The sequence below is a fragment of the Sapajus apella genome, unplaced genomic scaffold (genome assembly GCF_009761245.1).
Source record: "Sapajus apella isolate SASKATOON/1434 unplaced genomic scaffold, GSC_monkey_1.0 scaffold4, whole genome shotgun sequence".
NCBI lineage: Eukaryota > Metazoa > Chordata > Mammalia > Primates > Cebidae > Sapajus > Sapajus apella.
Window position 1 is genome coordinate 21,371,711 of NW_022436944.1, and position 14,924 is coordinate 21,386,634.

A 14,924-nucleotide genomic window follows, 5' to 3' on the forward strand; every position below is an offset into this window, starting at 1 on the left:
AAGAGTAAAAAAAATCAGTTATTGGCCAGGACCACTGTCTGTGTTGAATTTGCACATTCTCTCTATGTCTGTGTGGGTTTTCTCCAGGTACTCTGATTTCCTCTCACATTCCAAAGATGTGCATGCTAGTTTAACTGATACATCTAAATGGTCCCAGTCTGAGTGAGTATGGGTGTGTGTGCCTAATTTCTCCCAGCAATGGAGTGATGTCAGCCTGGCCCTGAGCTGCTGGGATAGGCTTCAGCTACCCAGGATCCTAAACTGGAATAATTGGATAAATATTTATCTGATTTTTTTTGAGCTATATGTACATTTAAGAATGTATATATAGCTCACATTTATTTCACTGTTGAATATTTAGAAGTGTTTTGGTCTTTAGTTAGAAGTTTGGTGATGTTTTTGTGACCAGAATATCAATTAGCCTAGGATTAAATTAATTTTGTTATACATTGTTTCACTTAAAGTTGCAGTTTCCAAGAACTTGTCAATGATGGTGAGAACTTATTATGCTACGCCTTTTTTAAATAAAGGTCTTGAGCATCTGTAGATTTTGGTACTGGCAGGGATTCTGGTACCAATCACCCATGGATACCAAGGGATAACTGTTTACTAATTAAAACAGTCTTTTGGAGTTTTTGTCTTGCCCCTTGGCTATCAATTTTACCTCATTTCCAGTTGTGAGCTACTAATCAAAAGTATGATTCATGATTAAAAATATTTTTAGATGTTTTTAATATTTAAATAAAAGTTATAAATTTAGGATTAAGACCATAATATAATGTATTATATATGCTGTCTATTGTATTCTTCATTATAATCATTCAAAATTACTTTTTGATACTCATAGGTAGAGTCATTTAAATTATATCATGTTTAATAATTTAAAATATTCATTTATTTATATTTAGTCTTTCAGTCTTATAAGAAAAGCAGGAGTGCTAGTTTTTGACTGTGAAGCTGTCCCTCTGGGTGGCTTGACAACTTTCTTCATTGTCTTCCAATGCTAAAGTACTGGCTTTTTAAAGTACATCATTAAGAAAACTGGCCCCAAAACTGAAAGTGTCTATTTCCCCGAGCAAGATCATTGTTATGCTTATTCCATTAAATAAAAAATAAAAAAAGCAGTGAGGGGCAGAGTATCTCTGCTAGTACCCAGCTCCATCGTCCAAGCACATCTCTCTAGCATATTACAAAAACAAAAGACCCTCATTTCTGCTGACCCTCTGCCTGTGAGTTTCTACCTGTGTTATATGGTGCTTGCTGCTGTGTGCTCCTGGTCTTTGCAAGATAAATCTTAGTAAGTCATTGTGGAATAACTGAGGCAGAAATTATAGCTTTTTTTTTTTTTTTTTTCTTTTTGAGACTGAGTTTCGCTCTGTCGCCCAGGCTGGAGTGCAGTGGCATGATCTCGGCTCACTGCAACCTCTGCCTCCCAGGGTTCAAGTGATTCTCCTGCCTCAGCCTCCCAAGTAGCTGGGACTACAGGCATGTGCTACCATACCCGGCTAATTTTTTGTATTTTTATTAGAGACAGGGTTTCACCATATTAGCCAGGATGGTCTTTATCTCCTGATCTCTTGATCCGCCAGCCTTGGCCTCCCAAAGTTCTGGGATTATAGGCATGAGTCACCGCACCCGGCCAATCAAAGCTTTTTTTTAAAAAGTGTGGCAAGAATAGTTAACATGGTATCTACCTTCTAAACAAATTTGTGAGTATATAATACAGTATTGTTAACCATAAGCACAATTTTGTACAGCAAATCTAATATCCATCTTTCAAAATTGAAATGTTATGCCCATTGAATAGCAACTCCCTATTTCTCCCTTCATTTAGTTCCTTGCAACCATTCTATTCTCTGCTTCTATGAGTTTGACTATTTTAGATACCGTCTATAAGTAGAATCAGGTCATATTTGCCCTTCTGTCACTGGCTTATTTCACTTTGCAAAATGTTCTCAAGGAATTCTTAATCTTATTTACCAGAGGGAAATATAAAGATGATGAATGGAAATTATCACAGTCACAAACCTAGTGATCAGCATTGATTGTCATTTGACTTTCCTATTCCAAGGTAAATAATCAGTGATTCAATCTTCTTGAGGGTGGAGAGGAAGCTAACATATTACTTACAGAGCCTCTCACAAGCACTTTTTATTTTATTGACACATTTAACTTCATAACAAACCTCTAGGACAGTTACTAATATTACCCCCTTTTTACTGTGGAAGAAACTGAGGCAAAAGGAAGTTTGTCAAATTCCTAGAAGTCATCTCCCGGTTAGTGAGTTGCAAAGCTCAAGTTCAAATCCAGATGGCCTGAAGTCAGAGTCCATTTTCTTACCCTCTAGCTGTATTGAAACTCACATATTGGCTCAGGAACCCTTTCCTAGTGCTGAAAATGCTACCCAAACATAGCCATTCTGGGTCAAATCACCAGTTTACCCTGAGGGAAGGGAAAAGAAGAATCTCTCCCCTGGGAGTCAGTTGCTGTGTAGGGCATCCTCAAGTGGGCAGAGCCAAGGCTGTGGCCCAAGTCACTGGTTAGGACAGGAAAAGGCCAAAGGCAAAAGAAATGCAGAGAGCTGATGGGATAAATCAACAATCTTAAATCTATCAGATGACACTTGATGACTTTTTTTTAATGCCACCAATTAGGCATTCAAAATCATGAAAGACATCATCACACTTTTGTGCAGAACTGCTCCACATATTGCAGGAGGACTAATATCTCTGTATGTTCCTTCAGTGCTAACAATATCTATATCAAAGTGGCACCTACAAATGCAGCCTCACACACATTCTTCCATTCCAATATGAATTCTATGACTTAGTTTGTCCTATGCTCAGAATCACCATGTGAAGCCCTGGGGGGTGATCTAGAATCAGGAGTCCCAGGCAATTTATCTGTACCCCACCATAGTGTACCTTATATCTTAATTTGCTTGGCTTTGAAGTAAGTCCCAATTCCTGACGATATGCCCTAAATTTCTCCTAAACAAGAACTCTGCTTTTCCTTCATCTTCAAGAGAGAGACTGAGTTCATCCATGTGTCTATAGCTTCATCAAGACTGAGTCCAAAGAAGCAAAAATTGGAAGCAAAATGTTTAAATGACTTCCTTATGGGAAAGCAATAATCTGGCTAGAGTGGCAATATCCATGGGTAGATTCTTAGAGAACAAGTAAGGCAGGAGAACTTCCAGAGGTGAGCAGAATGAAAGCTCTGCTGAACAATTCTAAGTCAAAGTCCTTAAAAGGCTGTCATGAATTAGAGACAAGAGACAAATGCCAAGTCTCCAGGGCAAAAGCAAGTGTTAAATGAAAAATAAAGGATCAAAAGTCCGGAAACAGATGGTGATGGAATTTAAGAATTAGCAGGCCAGGAACGTAAGATTTCAGACAGTCTGGGATGACAGCCAGACTATTGTGTGTCTTGGGCCAGTTATTATTGCTCAATGGTAAAGCTTGCACAATTCTGTGAACATAACAAAAACCACTGAATTGACAGTGTGAAAAGGTGAACTTTATACTATATAAATTATGTATCAATAAAGCCATTTTTTTAAGTATATGGTTAGTTGGGATAAATGATAAATCAAGAAGACAGAATATGGCAGTAATCTGTGAACCTAGTAGTCTCAAGATCTTTAGACTCAAAATCTTTGTGAATATACAGAACTGAGAGAAACTGAAATAGCAACTCTCAGCCATGACTATTAGCAGTCAAAGGTTGTGAGATTAAGATATCATAGATTTAAGAAAGTGCGGGATTACATTACAGTTTTCTTGATCTGAAAAGTACCCTCTGGTATGTGAATGTAAATTTATTTTCTATTCTGAGGTATTCAGAGTTAACAGCCAGGAATATAAAAGTCAATTTCAAAGTATTATATTTTATGAACTTATTAATATAGGATTCATATAAAATGTTTTCTTTTTCTTTAAATATTTTTTTTTTTTTTTTTTTTTTTTTTAGAGACAAGGTCTCTGTCTGTCTCTCAGGCCAGGCCAGAGTACAATGGTAACAATCATGGCTTCATAGCTCACTAAAACCTCAAACTCCTGGGCTAAAGCAAGCCTCCTATCTCAGCCTCTAAAGTAACTGGGACTACAACATGTATCAGCCTGTCTGTCTAATTTTTAACTTTTTTTTAAACTAGAGATGGGGTCTCCCTACATTGCATAGGCCAGTCTCAAATTCCTGGCCTCAGGTAATACTTCTGCCTCAGACTCCCAAAGCGCTGAGATTATAGGTGTGAGCCACCATGCCAGGCCTTTCTTTAAATCTTTATTGAAAAGTGTTCTTGCTTTATATTTATTTTTATATGTATATGTATTGCAGTTGACAATACATCTTTGTTTTTTTTTTTTAACCAATAGGAAGCTCAGTTACATCTTGATTTATGAACCATTTGAATTAATCAATTAAGGCTTGGCTTATACCTAGCATAACAAAATAAACACTGAAATGTAAAATAAGCATCTAATGAATATTATTAGACATGTCTGGCTCATGGTTAATTTAGGGGTAGATGTAGTAACATTTATCATATTTGTTCTTATATCCAAGAACAATTATAATCTTGTTGAAAACCCCCTTAGTGTAAAGGGTAGGAATGTATAAATGTAGTTAAATAAAACGTTAGTTTTACCTTCTTCTTCGGATGTGTACAATCATAATGGGGAAAAAAATTATACCAAATGCCACTGAAAGATTTAATTTAAGAAATATGTGCTCAGTGATTGTTCGTTTTCAGGAGGTATTTAAAAATTTTAATTCATTAAATTTTATATAGATTTTAATATAATTAAAACAAGGTGAAATTTAAAAAAACGGAACAAACATTATGTCCTTTGTGACAATGTACTACTTTTTGTTTAATTAACACTCACTAAGTGACTCTTCCAGAATTCTAGTAAAAGATACAATGCATTTGTCCATCCAAGATAGGTATTGAGGCTGGGCATGATTGTTCATGCCTGTAATCCCAGCACTTTGAGAGGCTCAGGTGGGACAATCACTGAGGCCAGGAGTTCGAGACCAGCCTGGGCAACACAGTGAGACCCTATCTTTATTTAAAAAAAGAAAAAGTTTTATATTGAATGCAACCACTAAATCTTAGCCAATATGCTAAGAACTGGGGTTTTATAAGTACCAACACAGACACAGTCTTTACTATAGTTTATAGGGAAGATAAACACATACATATACCCACAAAGCTGATTGTACCATACATGTGAGAATGATGATAGAGAGAGCCACTGGTGAACCTATAGAAAGATCATTTTACACAATGGGATGATGGAAAGAGAGTGTATTTATTAGTCTATTTTCACACTGCTGATAAAGACACACCCAAAACTGGGGAATTTACAAAAGAAAGAGGTTTAATTGGACTCACAGTTCCACATGGTTGGGAATAACTCACAATCATGGTGGAAGGCAAGAAGTAATAAGTCACATCTTACGTGGATGGTGGCAGGCAGAAAAAAGAGAGCGCGTGCTTGTGCAGAGGTACTCCACCTTATAAAGCCATTACATCTCGTAAGACTTACTCACTATTACAAAGATGGCATGGGAAAGACTTGCCCCCATGATTCAATTACCTCCCACTAGGTCCCTCCCACAACACCTGAGAATTCAAGAGAGATTTGGGTGGGGATATAGCCAAACCATAACAGATAGCAAAAAAGAAACGGTTAGAAAGGCTTTGGGAGTAAGGCCTAAGTTAAATCTTACATAGGAGTTACACAAGTAAAGGACAGAAATAGGGACTACAAGTAGAAAGGGATTCCAGAAGGAGGAGATGACATGAGCAAAGAAAGAGATATGACAGATAGCATGGGGTATGGGGCATTTGCTAGCAACTGGGTTTTGATGAACATAGTGTTAGGAAGTGATGAGAGAGAAGGTGAAAGACAGGCAGAGGGGCCACATATACATTCCAAGAGGTTGGGCTTTATCCTGTATGTGCCAATGAGACACCAAAGGATTTAATTAGGGTTCTAAAGTAGTTAGAATTGTATTTTAATTATATCATCATAACTGTCTATAAGATGAAGACACTTTAAATACCTTAGTGGTATTAAGAAGATAAAAGAGAAAAATAATTTGAGAAATACTTGAGAGACAAAATCAATACATATGTAACAATTGATTAGAAGTGGTTAGTAAAGTTTAGAGAAGTTTTGGGGAAAAATCCTGGCTTCTAGCTAAGTGGATTACAGAGCCGCCAATCAAGACAAAGAACATACATGAATGTATCTGGGATAAAATCAGTTTGTTTTTGAAACTGTTGAATTTAGAATGTCATGTGGTAAGCAGAGGGAAATGTCCAGTAGCTAGCTGGATTTGTGAGTCTGTAGCTGAGGACAGACATGTATGTGGTAACGAGAGTTTGGGGATTTTTAATATGTGGGTAATCACTGAAAACATTTAAAAAGATGAGATTATCCAGTAGAGGTTTGCCAAGTAAAGCATCCTGGAGAACATGAACATTTAAGGGTTGTGTAGAAAAGATGTCATGAAAGAGGCAAATACTTCCAAAAGTCTGAGAACCAGAAGGGTATGATGTCAGGGAACAGAGAGCCAGGGAGAGTACAATAAATTCTGAATTGTTCCCACTGAATTTGGAAATCCAAAGGTCACTGGAGAACTATGTCAGAATCATTTCCATGGACAAATAAGAGAACAAGCCAGATTGTAAATAGCTGAGAAATGAACAGGAGATTAAATACAACAATATTCTTGGTAGGGAAGAAGAGAAGAAATAAGATGAAATATTGAGTGTATGGAGAAGTAGATACAATTGATGAATTATTTTCGATGGGAGAGACAAGCCTTTGGCTAAGAGGATGAAAACAGAAAAAAAAAAAAAAAAAAAAAAAAAGGAACAAGTTGAAGATATAGGAGATAGACATTTCAAAGGAATAGAAGTGACAGAAGGACTGCCAGGACAAAAGAGAAGGGACCTAAGAGGAAGCAGACACTTTCTTGTGCATGTTCTCAATCCACAAAGGCAACATCTGTCTGCCCAGGGCCCAAAGGTTGGCACAATATGCTGCTACAGGGTGGTTAATTGAAATGGAATCAACTAGACCAGATTGTCAAGTCCAACTTTCACATACTGCCAGAATGGGCGTGTATGTTTTGGTATTTGACAAATACAATCTTGAAATTAAGAATGAACTGAACTACATTCAATGAATGATCTACATTCAAGGAAATGTTTAAGCATGTATGTTTTCACCTGACAGGCCAACTCCCTCTTTTCTGTGCTGTTTGAATTTTCATAAATAATTTTCACAATCAGGAAATATATTGTGTGTTTGTTTTGTTTTGAGACAGTCTTACTCCTCTGTCGCCCAGGCTGGAGTGCAGTGGCATGATCTTTGCTCACTGCAACCTCTATCTCCCAGGCTCAGTGGATTATCCTGCCTCAGCCTCCCCAGTAGCTGGATTGCAGACACACGCCCCCATGCCTGGCTAATTTTTTTGAATTTTTAGTAGAGACGGACTTTCACCATGTTGCCCAGACTAGTCTCAAATTCCTGCCTTCAAGTGATCTGCCCTCCTTGGCCTCCCAAAATGCTAAGATTACAAGTGCAAGCCAGCATCCCCAGCTAGGAAAAATATTAAGTATTTTCACTGTGACCATAAGAAGGTCAATGGGCTAGGGAAGTTAAAGGAAAACAGGAAAACGGCTGACTAAATTCAATGAGTAGGAAATGAATGGAGTCTTTTGTTTTGTTTTTTGTTGTTTTTGTAGCATTAGTCCAGAAATCATTACTCTCAGAAGGAAATATACGTTTAATCAGAAAAAAAGATATACAAACATTGAAAACAAACTAATTTTATATATTCATGAGAAGTAACAGACTTATTTTTTAAATGCTCTATAATTTTGCATTGTTTATCTTTTAGGGTCTGTAGACCAACCCATTTCTACTAGTCCTATTTCTCTAAGATTTTACATTCATCATAGTATAATTATGAAAGGAAGAAATACTACGAGGGTCAGACCAGAAAAAGTAAAATATAGATTAGCAAAACTTTTTTTTTCACTCAAGTAGCTATTCATGACACAAATGTTTGAATTAAGAATATAGGTGTGTGGTACAAATCCATAATTAATATTTAGGAAGAGGTTTCAAAACAACATACCTTGTTCTATTTGTGATATTCTTCCATACCATTAATATTACATATTTACTTCCTGTAAATCTGCATTATTCTTATATGGAGCTATGTACTAGATGTGAAATAGAGGTAATAGGAGGAAACATCCTAATCATAGCAACATGGATTGGCAAAACTTTTGATAATTTTTATATATTTGTGAGTATAGAGCACTGAGTTGCTGCCACATAAAGTTTTTAAAGCTAATGCACATGATTTGAAAAATTATTTTTTGTATTGAGTCATTGTAAAATAATATTTAGTGGCTCTGTTACTGTGAACTATATGCAAAATTACACTTCCAATATTTTTTAAACTATTCCTGGGCATTTATTTTACCCCATTTATTTGAAGGTCATTTCAGTCAATTTTTTAAAAGTTACGGGTTTTGCAGATTAAACTAATATGATAATTACTATGTATTGATTTTTAAAATCTTGAGTATTCTCATCTAAAATCATTGCCTACATTTCCTAGATTTTACAATATTTATTGAAATTTTAGTCTCCTTCATGAAGGCCTAATAAATTTCTTACTAAATGTATTTTTAAATCCTGAAGTTGTCTCCATTGTGCATAGATTTTTTTTTACTCTTTCATTTTCCATGACTATTGGAGATAATATTGTTTGGCAGGAGCAGAAAATAAATTTAATAAATGCATTCATAAATATATGCATTTTAAATGAGAAAATTGCATACTATTTGAGAAAGAGGATACAATAATCGCAAAGATACTGAGATAGGAGAGTAGTCTTGAAGTTTAAGAAACAGAAAGACGCAAAAGAGCATAACAGAAAGAGCATAAAGAGAATAACAGTGGAATGGGAGATGAGGTCAGAGATACCAGATCACGTAGGTCATTGTCAGAACATTGGCTTCTACTCTGAAAAGACTGATGATAGAATAAAAGCAAGCAAGTCAGCTGTTCTTTTCAGAGATATCTGAAGAAAACTCATCATGATGCAGTCAAATATTCAAATCCTCCTATTCACCTATGCTCTGTAGGAAGGATCTGTGCATGCTTCAGTTTCTTCTTGGCTTCAGTATGTGAATCCTGGCTTTCAGGGTCTCATCCAGTCTGAGTCCATGGTTCTGCATCAGTTGCTCACACCATAGCCACCATAGAACACAGTGCCTCACTTGCACACAGACACCCATGGACATTCACATCCGCTTTACTTAGGACTAGCAGACACGTAGGAGTTAGTGATGAAGGGCAGGGTGACCGTGCAGTCGCTACCTTTCTAAAGCCTCCTGCTACAGAAACCAAAACTACACACACACACGTATAGAAGTATAGACATATATACATACACCTTGATTTAATTCCATAGTGCTCTCTTCATTTCCACCTTCTCATATCTCAAAGAAAACAATAAAATAAAATCACCAATTGAAATAAAGATATTTCTGTATTCCAACAGATAACATTTATGACAAGTATTTATTTCATTTTTTTATAATGAACTTTGTGTTACAGATCATATTGTTCAATAAACAACAGTTAATGTAGACAACTGGCAAAATAGCAATCCCAAAAGTCTTGGCTGGGTACGAAGCTGTAGTTGGGCTCTTCATAAAGTTATCCTTGATTGTGGATTCACACTTGCTTGAAACAAGAAGCATATATATAATTTTAAAAATCAACAATATTTTTCCAGGACTTAATATTTACTATGTATTGTGCTAAACTCTCCATACATATGGTTATCTCAATCTTCAACAACTGAGTGTAGTAAACATTACTGATATTTTACTATTACAGAAGAGGACATATACAGGGGCACACACATGTCAAGGGGCACAGCTGGTCTTGTCTGACTCCAAATCCTGGGGACCTAACATCTACTCTCTGTTTACAGAACCACACAAAAGAGTGAAAGTATCCAAACTAAAGAGTATAAAGCCTCTGCAAAGATATAAAGCTGTGCTACAAAATCTCCAGTTCCAGTTGACCTGTTGAGCAGTTCCAGATGTGCTTTAGTCAGCCTCATATGGGTTTCAACAGAGAGGGTTGTGCAGGAATAGCTGTCTATTCTAACCTGATGGTGCAGGCCAAACACGACAATTTTCGCTCCGGATCACTCTATCCCTTAAAGATGTGGCTGCTAAACTGAGGACATTAACTGAAACCTCTGCCTTCTGGTCTGTCTCCTGAACACCAAAGTGTACTTTGATATAATGAAATGTGTTATACTAATTTCAACTATTCATATAAAAGAGGGAGAAAGAGAGAGTAAATATACTGTACCCAATCTCTCAAATGTAAAATTTCATGATTGATATAACTTATCTAAACCATCATAACCATTTGTGGACAAGCTCTTTTCATGATTATGGTATTGTGTATGATCTCTTGCACTAAAAACTGAACCCCTCCATTCTTCCCTTCTCCGGTTAAACTGCTGAAGGCTGGGTAAGAATCATGCAGTGTGGAGCCTTCTGTACAACATACTTCACAGCAGCCCTTTGTGTCTGATTGAGGTAGCCTTTTAAAGCTTCTGAAGAGTTCTAATTGTTAGAAAGTGATATATTAGATGGAAACTGTTGTCCTCACCTAAAAATGACATTCTTTGTTCTTAGCTCTGACACTTTGAGATGCAAAGTAGCTTTTGAATAGTTCTTTAGGTACATGACAAGTGACCCACTCATCCTCCTTCCTGAATCTTCTTTTTTTGTGGGCGAAATATGTCCATGTCCCTCTTTTCAGCTGTTCTTCCAATGAAGCCATATCCCCATGCTCTCTTGCTAGAATGGCCATTCTTTAAGACATTTTAACTTTTTACAACTTCATTTAAGACAAAGCCCAGGAACTAAAAGATATTCCAGACACATTCTTAGCATTGCAGAATATAGTAAAAAGATGTGACCTTCTTTTCTTGGACACTAGACATTTACTAACATAGATTAAGTTGGCATCAATTTGTTTCACAGCTACATGAGATGGCTGAATCATACTGCACATGGAGCTAATGGGCTCATTTTTAATTTTGTTGTTTATGTTTATTTTACATGAACATCAGCAGTTTCCTATTTAAGGTGGTGGTGTTCTTTTTAATAGACATCACATGATGTACTAAAAAGGGCATTGGACTTAAAGTCATAATGTGTAGGTTAACTTTCTACAACAACATTAATGAATTCGTTCAACAACATTTGACAAACTCATGAACTTACTATTTAACCTCTCACAATTTATGTTTACACATCTTTACTTGATAAAATTTCTTTACTCATCTTGGCCTTAATAAACATTAAAGATAAGTATGTCAAAAGGAGTTTGTAAAGACCAGTGTGTGATCATTAATTATTGTTTTTTAATGAACCTAAATGAAAATGTTTTCATTAATTCCTCTTAATAACGTGTAAGATTTACCCAACTATTTCTGTGCCAAGAGACTTGCTAAGAAATAGAATTAGAAATTTAATTTAAGATATACCAAATCAGTATGTGTATGTATATACCAGATGGTTGGACTATATGGAAAAGTAATTGCAATGATTAATACCGAGTGTCAACTTGATTGAATTGAAGGATGCAAAGTATTGATCCTGGGTGTGTCTGTGAGGGTGCTGCCAAAGGAGATTAACATTTGAGTCAGTGGACTGGGAAAGGCAAACTATCCCTTAATGTGGATGGGCACCATTTAATCAGCTGCCATCGAATATAAAAAGTGCAGAAAAACGTGAAAAAGCTAGACTGGCTTAGACTCCCAGCCTAACATCTTTCTCTTGTGCTGTATGCTTTCCGCCATCAAACACTGGACTCCAAGTTCTTCAGTTTTGGGCCACGACAGGCTATCCTTGCTCCCCAGCTTGCAGACAGCCCATGTCGAACCTTGTGATCCTGTGAGTTAATACTTAATAAATTCCCCTTTATATATATTCACCAGTGATGAATATTCATCTTATTCATCAAGAAGTAAAGCTAATCTGCTGGGATGTAACGACTACTACTACTAACTATGTCTCAGGCCAGGCCACACTGAAGCCAAGGTGAGCACTTTTCCAATGTTCTCAGGAAGCTGCAACTGTGACAGGAATACTTGTTTATTGGCTCTGCCCTAACAAGAATGTAAGTTCTAGGAGGGCAGAAACCCTGTCTTATTTTCCACTGAATCTCCAGCACAGTATAGAACACAGCTCAAAGTACTCAGTAAATCAGAACGGAGAGGTCATGGAAGGATTCCCAAAGTGGTTAATACTTAAAATTAGTCTGGGAGAATGAATGGAATGTAACCAGATGGAGAAATGAGGATAAGGCAGTGGCAAAATATTTATATATGAGGGTAGTATTTAAAACGATTGGCAATTTGCTTTGTATTGTTTACTGGCAAAGCCGCCAGCCATTACTTCAGGTGCTAGAAAGAGCCCTTCTCTCACTATACTCCTCTACCTCCACCCACAACATCAGCCTGCTCTCATTTCTCAACACATTTGTGTACTTTTTGTTAAATTTAGAGACTGACTCTAGGGTAACTAATGTTGGTGCTTAATGAACCACAAATACAGTATTACTCATAATACTATGAATAATTAATATGCCAATAAAACTAATGCAGTTACGCCTCATTAGTAGAGACCTATTGACATCTTATTGTATTATCTAAACATCAGATCAAATATTAGAAGGCAAAGAATAAACCTAAGGAAGGTAATCTCAATGTAAGGGATCTGCAATCATGACAAATAGAAACAGCAAAAGGAAATAAGGATGTTTGGTCTTAGGAAGAAAATACTTAAGGAAAAGTTAATAGCTATTTACAGCAATTTACAGGGTTATTATATTAAGTAAGTAAGAAAGATATTCTCTTTTGGTGCAAAGAATACATGTAGGTTTAGTTTAATAACAAAAGATTTCTAACAGTTTGGTATGTCTGACAATAAATTGCTTTTAAAAATTATGAGTTTGTGAGAATTGGAGTTCCAATGATGATAAGTTAGCTTGGATTGCAATAATCTTTCCCTAGATAACAATAATAAACTCTGGGAAAAACATAAAATAAAAACTATTTGAAGGCACTGGAGAACAATCAAAAGCTGACAGAAACTGTAAGGGATCTGACTGGTAATATTGTTTGGATATTTGTCCCCTCTAAATCTCATGTTGAAATGTGATTCCCAATGTTGAAAGTAGGGTTTGGTGGGTGGTGATTGGATCATGGGGTTGGGTCCCACCTCCACATGAATGGTTTAGCACCATTTCCGTGATAAGTGTGTACTTACCCAGTTATTTCACATGAGATTTGGTTGTTTAAGAGTATGGGACTTCCCCCTTATCTCTCGTTCCCTCATTCATCATGTGATGTCTCTGCCGCTGCTTTGGCTTTTGCCATGAGTAAAAATTCTGGAGGCCTCACCAGAAGCCAAGCAGATGCAGGCACTATATTTCCTGTACAGCCTGCAGAACTATGAGCCAATTAAAACTCTTTTCTTTATAATTTAGCCAGCCTCAGATATGTCTTTGTAACAACAGAAAAACGTGTTGATGTAGACTAGTGGTACCAGGAGTGGAGTGTTGCTATAAAGATACCTGAAAATGTGGAAATGGCTTTGGAACTGGGTAATGGGAAGAGACTGGAAGAGTTTAGAGGGTACAGAAGAAGACGGGAAGATGAGGGAAAGTTTGGAACTTCTTAAATGGTGAAATGGTTCTGATCAAAATGCTGATAGAAATATGGATAGTGAAGTCCAGACTGAGGAGGTCTCAAATGAAAATGAGTAATTTATTGGAAACAGGAGTGAAGGTAGCCCCTCTTACACCCTTGAAAAGAACTTAGCTGCAGTGTGTTCATGACTTAGGGTTCTGTGGAAGTTTGAATTCAAGAGTGACCACCTAGGATAACTGGTGGAAAAAATTTATAAGCAGCAAAGCATTCAAGGTGTGGTCTGGCTGCTTTAACTGTTTACCATCAGTTATTGTAGCAAGTAAATGACTTAAAGTTGGAACTTAAATATAAAAGGGGAGCAAAGTATAAAAATCTGGAAATTCAGAACCTGGCCATGTGGCTGAAAAGGGAAAGACATTTTCAGGAGAGAAATATAAGCAGGTTGCAGAGCAGCAGCTTGCTAGAGAGATGAGCATGACTAAAAGGGAACCAGGTGATAATATCAAAGACAATGAGAAAAAGATCTAGAAGGCATTTGAGAAATCTCTAAGGTAGACCCTACCATCAAAGGTCCAGAGGCCTAGGCAGAAAGAATGGTTTAGTGGGGCAGGTCCATGGCCCTGATGCCCTACACAACCTCTGGACATTGTTCCCCAAATCCTGGCCTCTCCAGCTGCCTAGAGTTCGAAGGGCCTCTGGCATAGCTTGAGCCACTGCTTTGAAGGGCATAAGCCATAAGTCTTGGCAGCTTTCTTGTAGTGTTAAGTATGCAGGCCCACAGCATGCAAGTTTCAAGAAGACTTGGCAGCTTCCCCCTTGATTTCAGAGGATGTATAAGAAAGCTTGGCTGCCCTGGAAGAAGTCTGCTACAGGGGCAGAGCCCTCACAGAGAATCTCTACTAGGGCAACACAGAGGGGAAATGTGGGGTTGGAGCCCCCACACAGAGTCTCCACCAGGGCACTACCTAACAGAACTGTGGAGAGGGAGCTGCCAGCCTCCAGATCCCAGAATGGTAGAGCCACTGGCAGCTTGCAAAGTCAACCTGGAACCAAAACAGGCAACCAACTCCAGTCCATAAGGGTAGCCAGATGAGCTATACCCTCCAATGCCAAAGAGATGGAGCTGCCCAAGGTGTTGG

At 37.2% G+C, this 14,924-nt stretch overlaps 1 long non-coding RNA gene across 1 annotated transcript in view; it reads right to left on the bottom strand.

Annotated features, from left to right (window-relative positions):
- The window catches only part of LOC116540580, a 31,912-nt gene that overhangs the window by 12,227 nt on the left and 4,761 nt on the right, over window positions 1-14,924 (bottom strand). The window contains exon 4 of the long non-coding RNA XR_004264504.1: window positions 9,491-9,781. This is a non-coding gene — a long non-coding RNA (uncharacterized LOC116540580). The remainder of the gene's footprint in view (window positions 1-9,490; window positions 9,782-14,924) is intronic.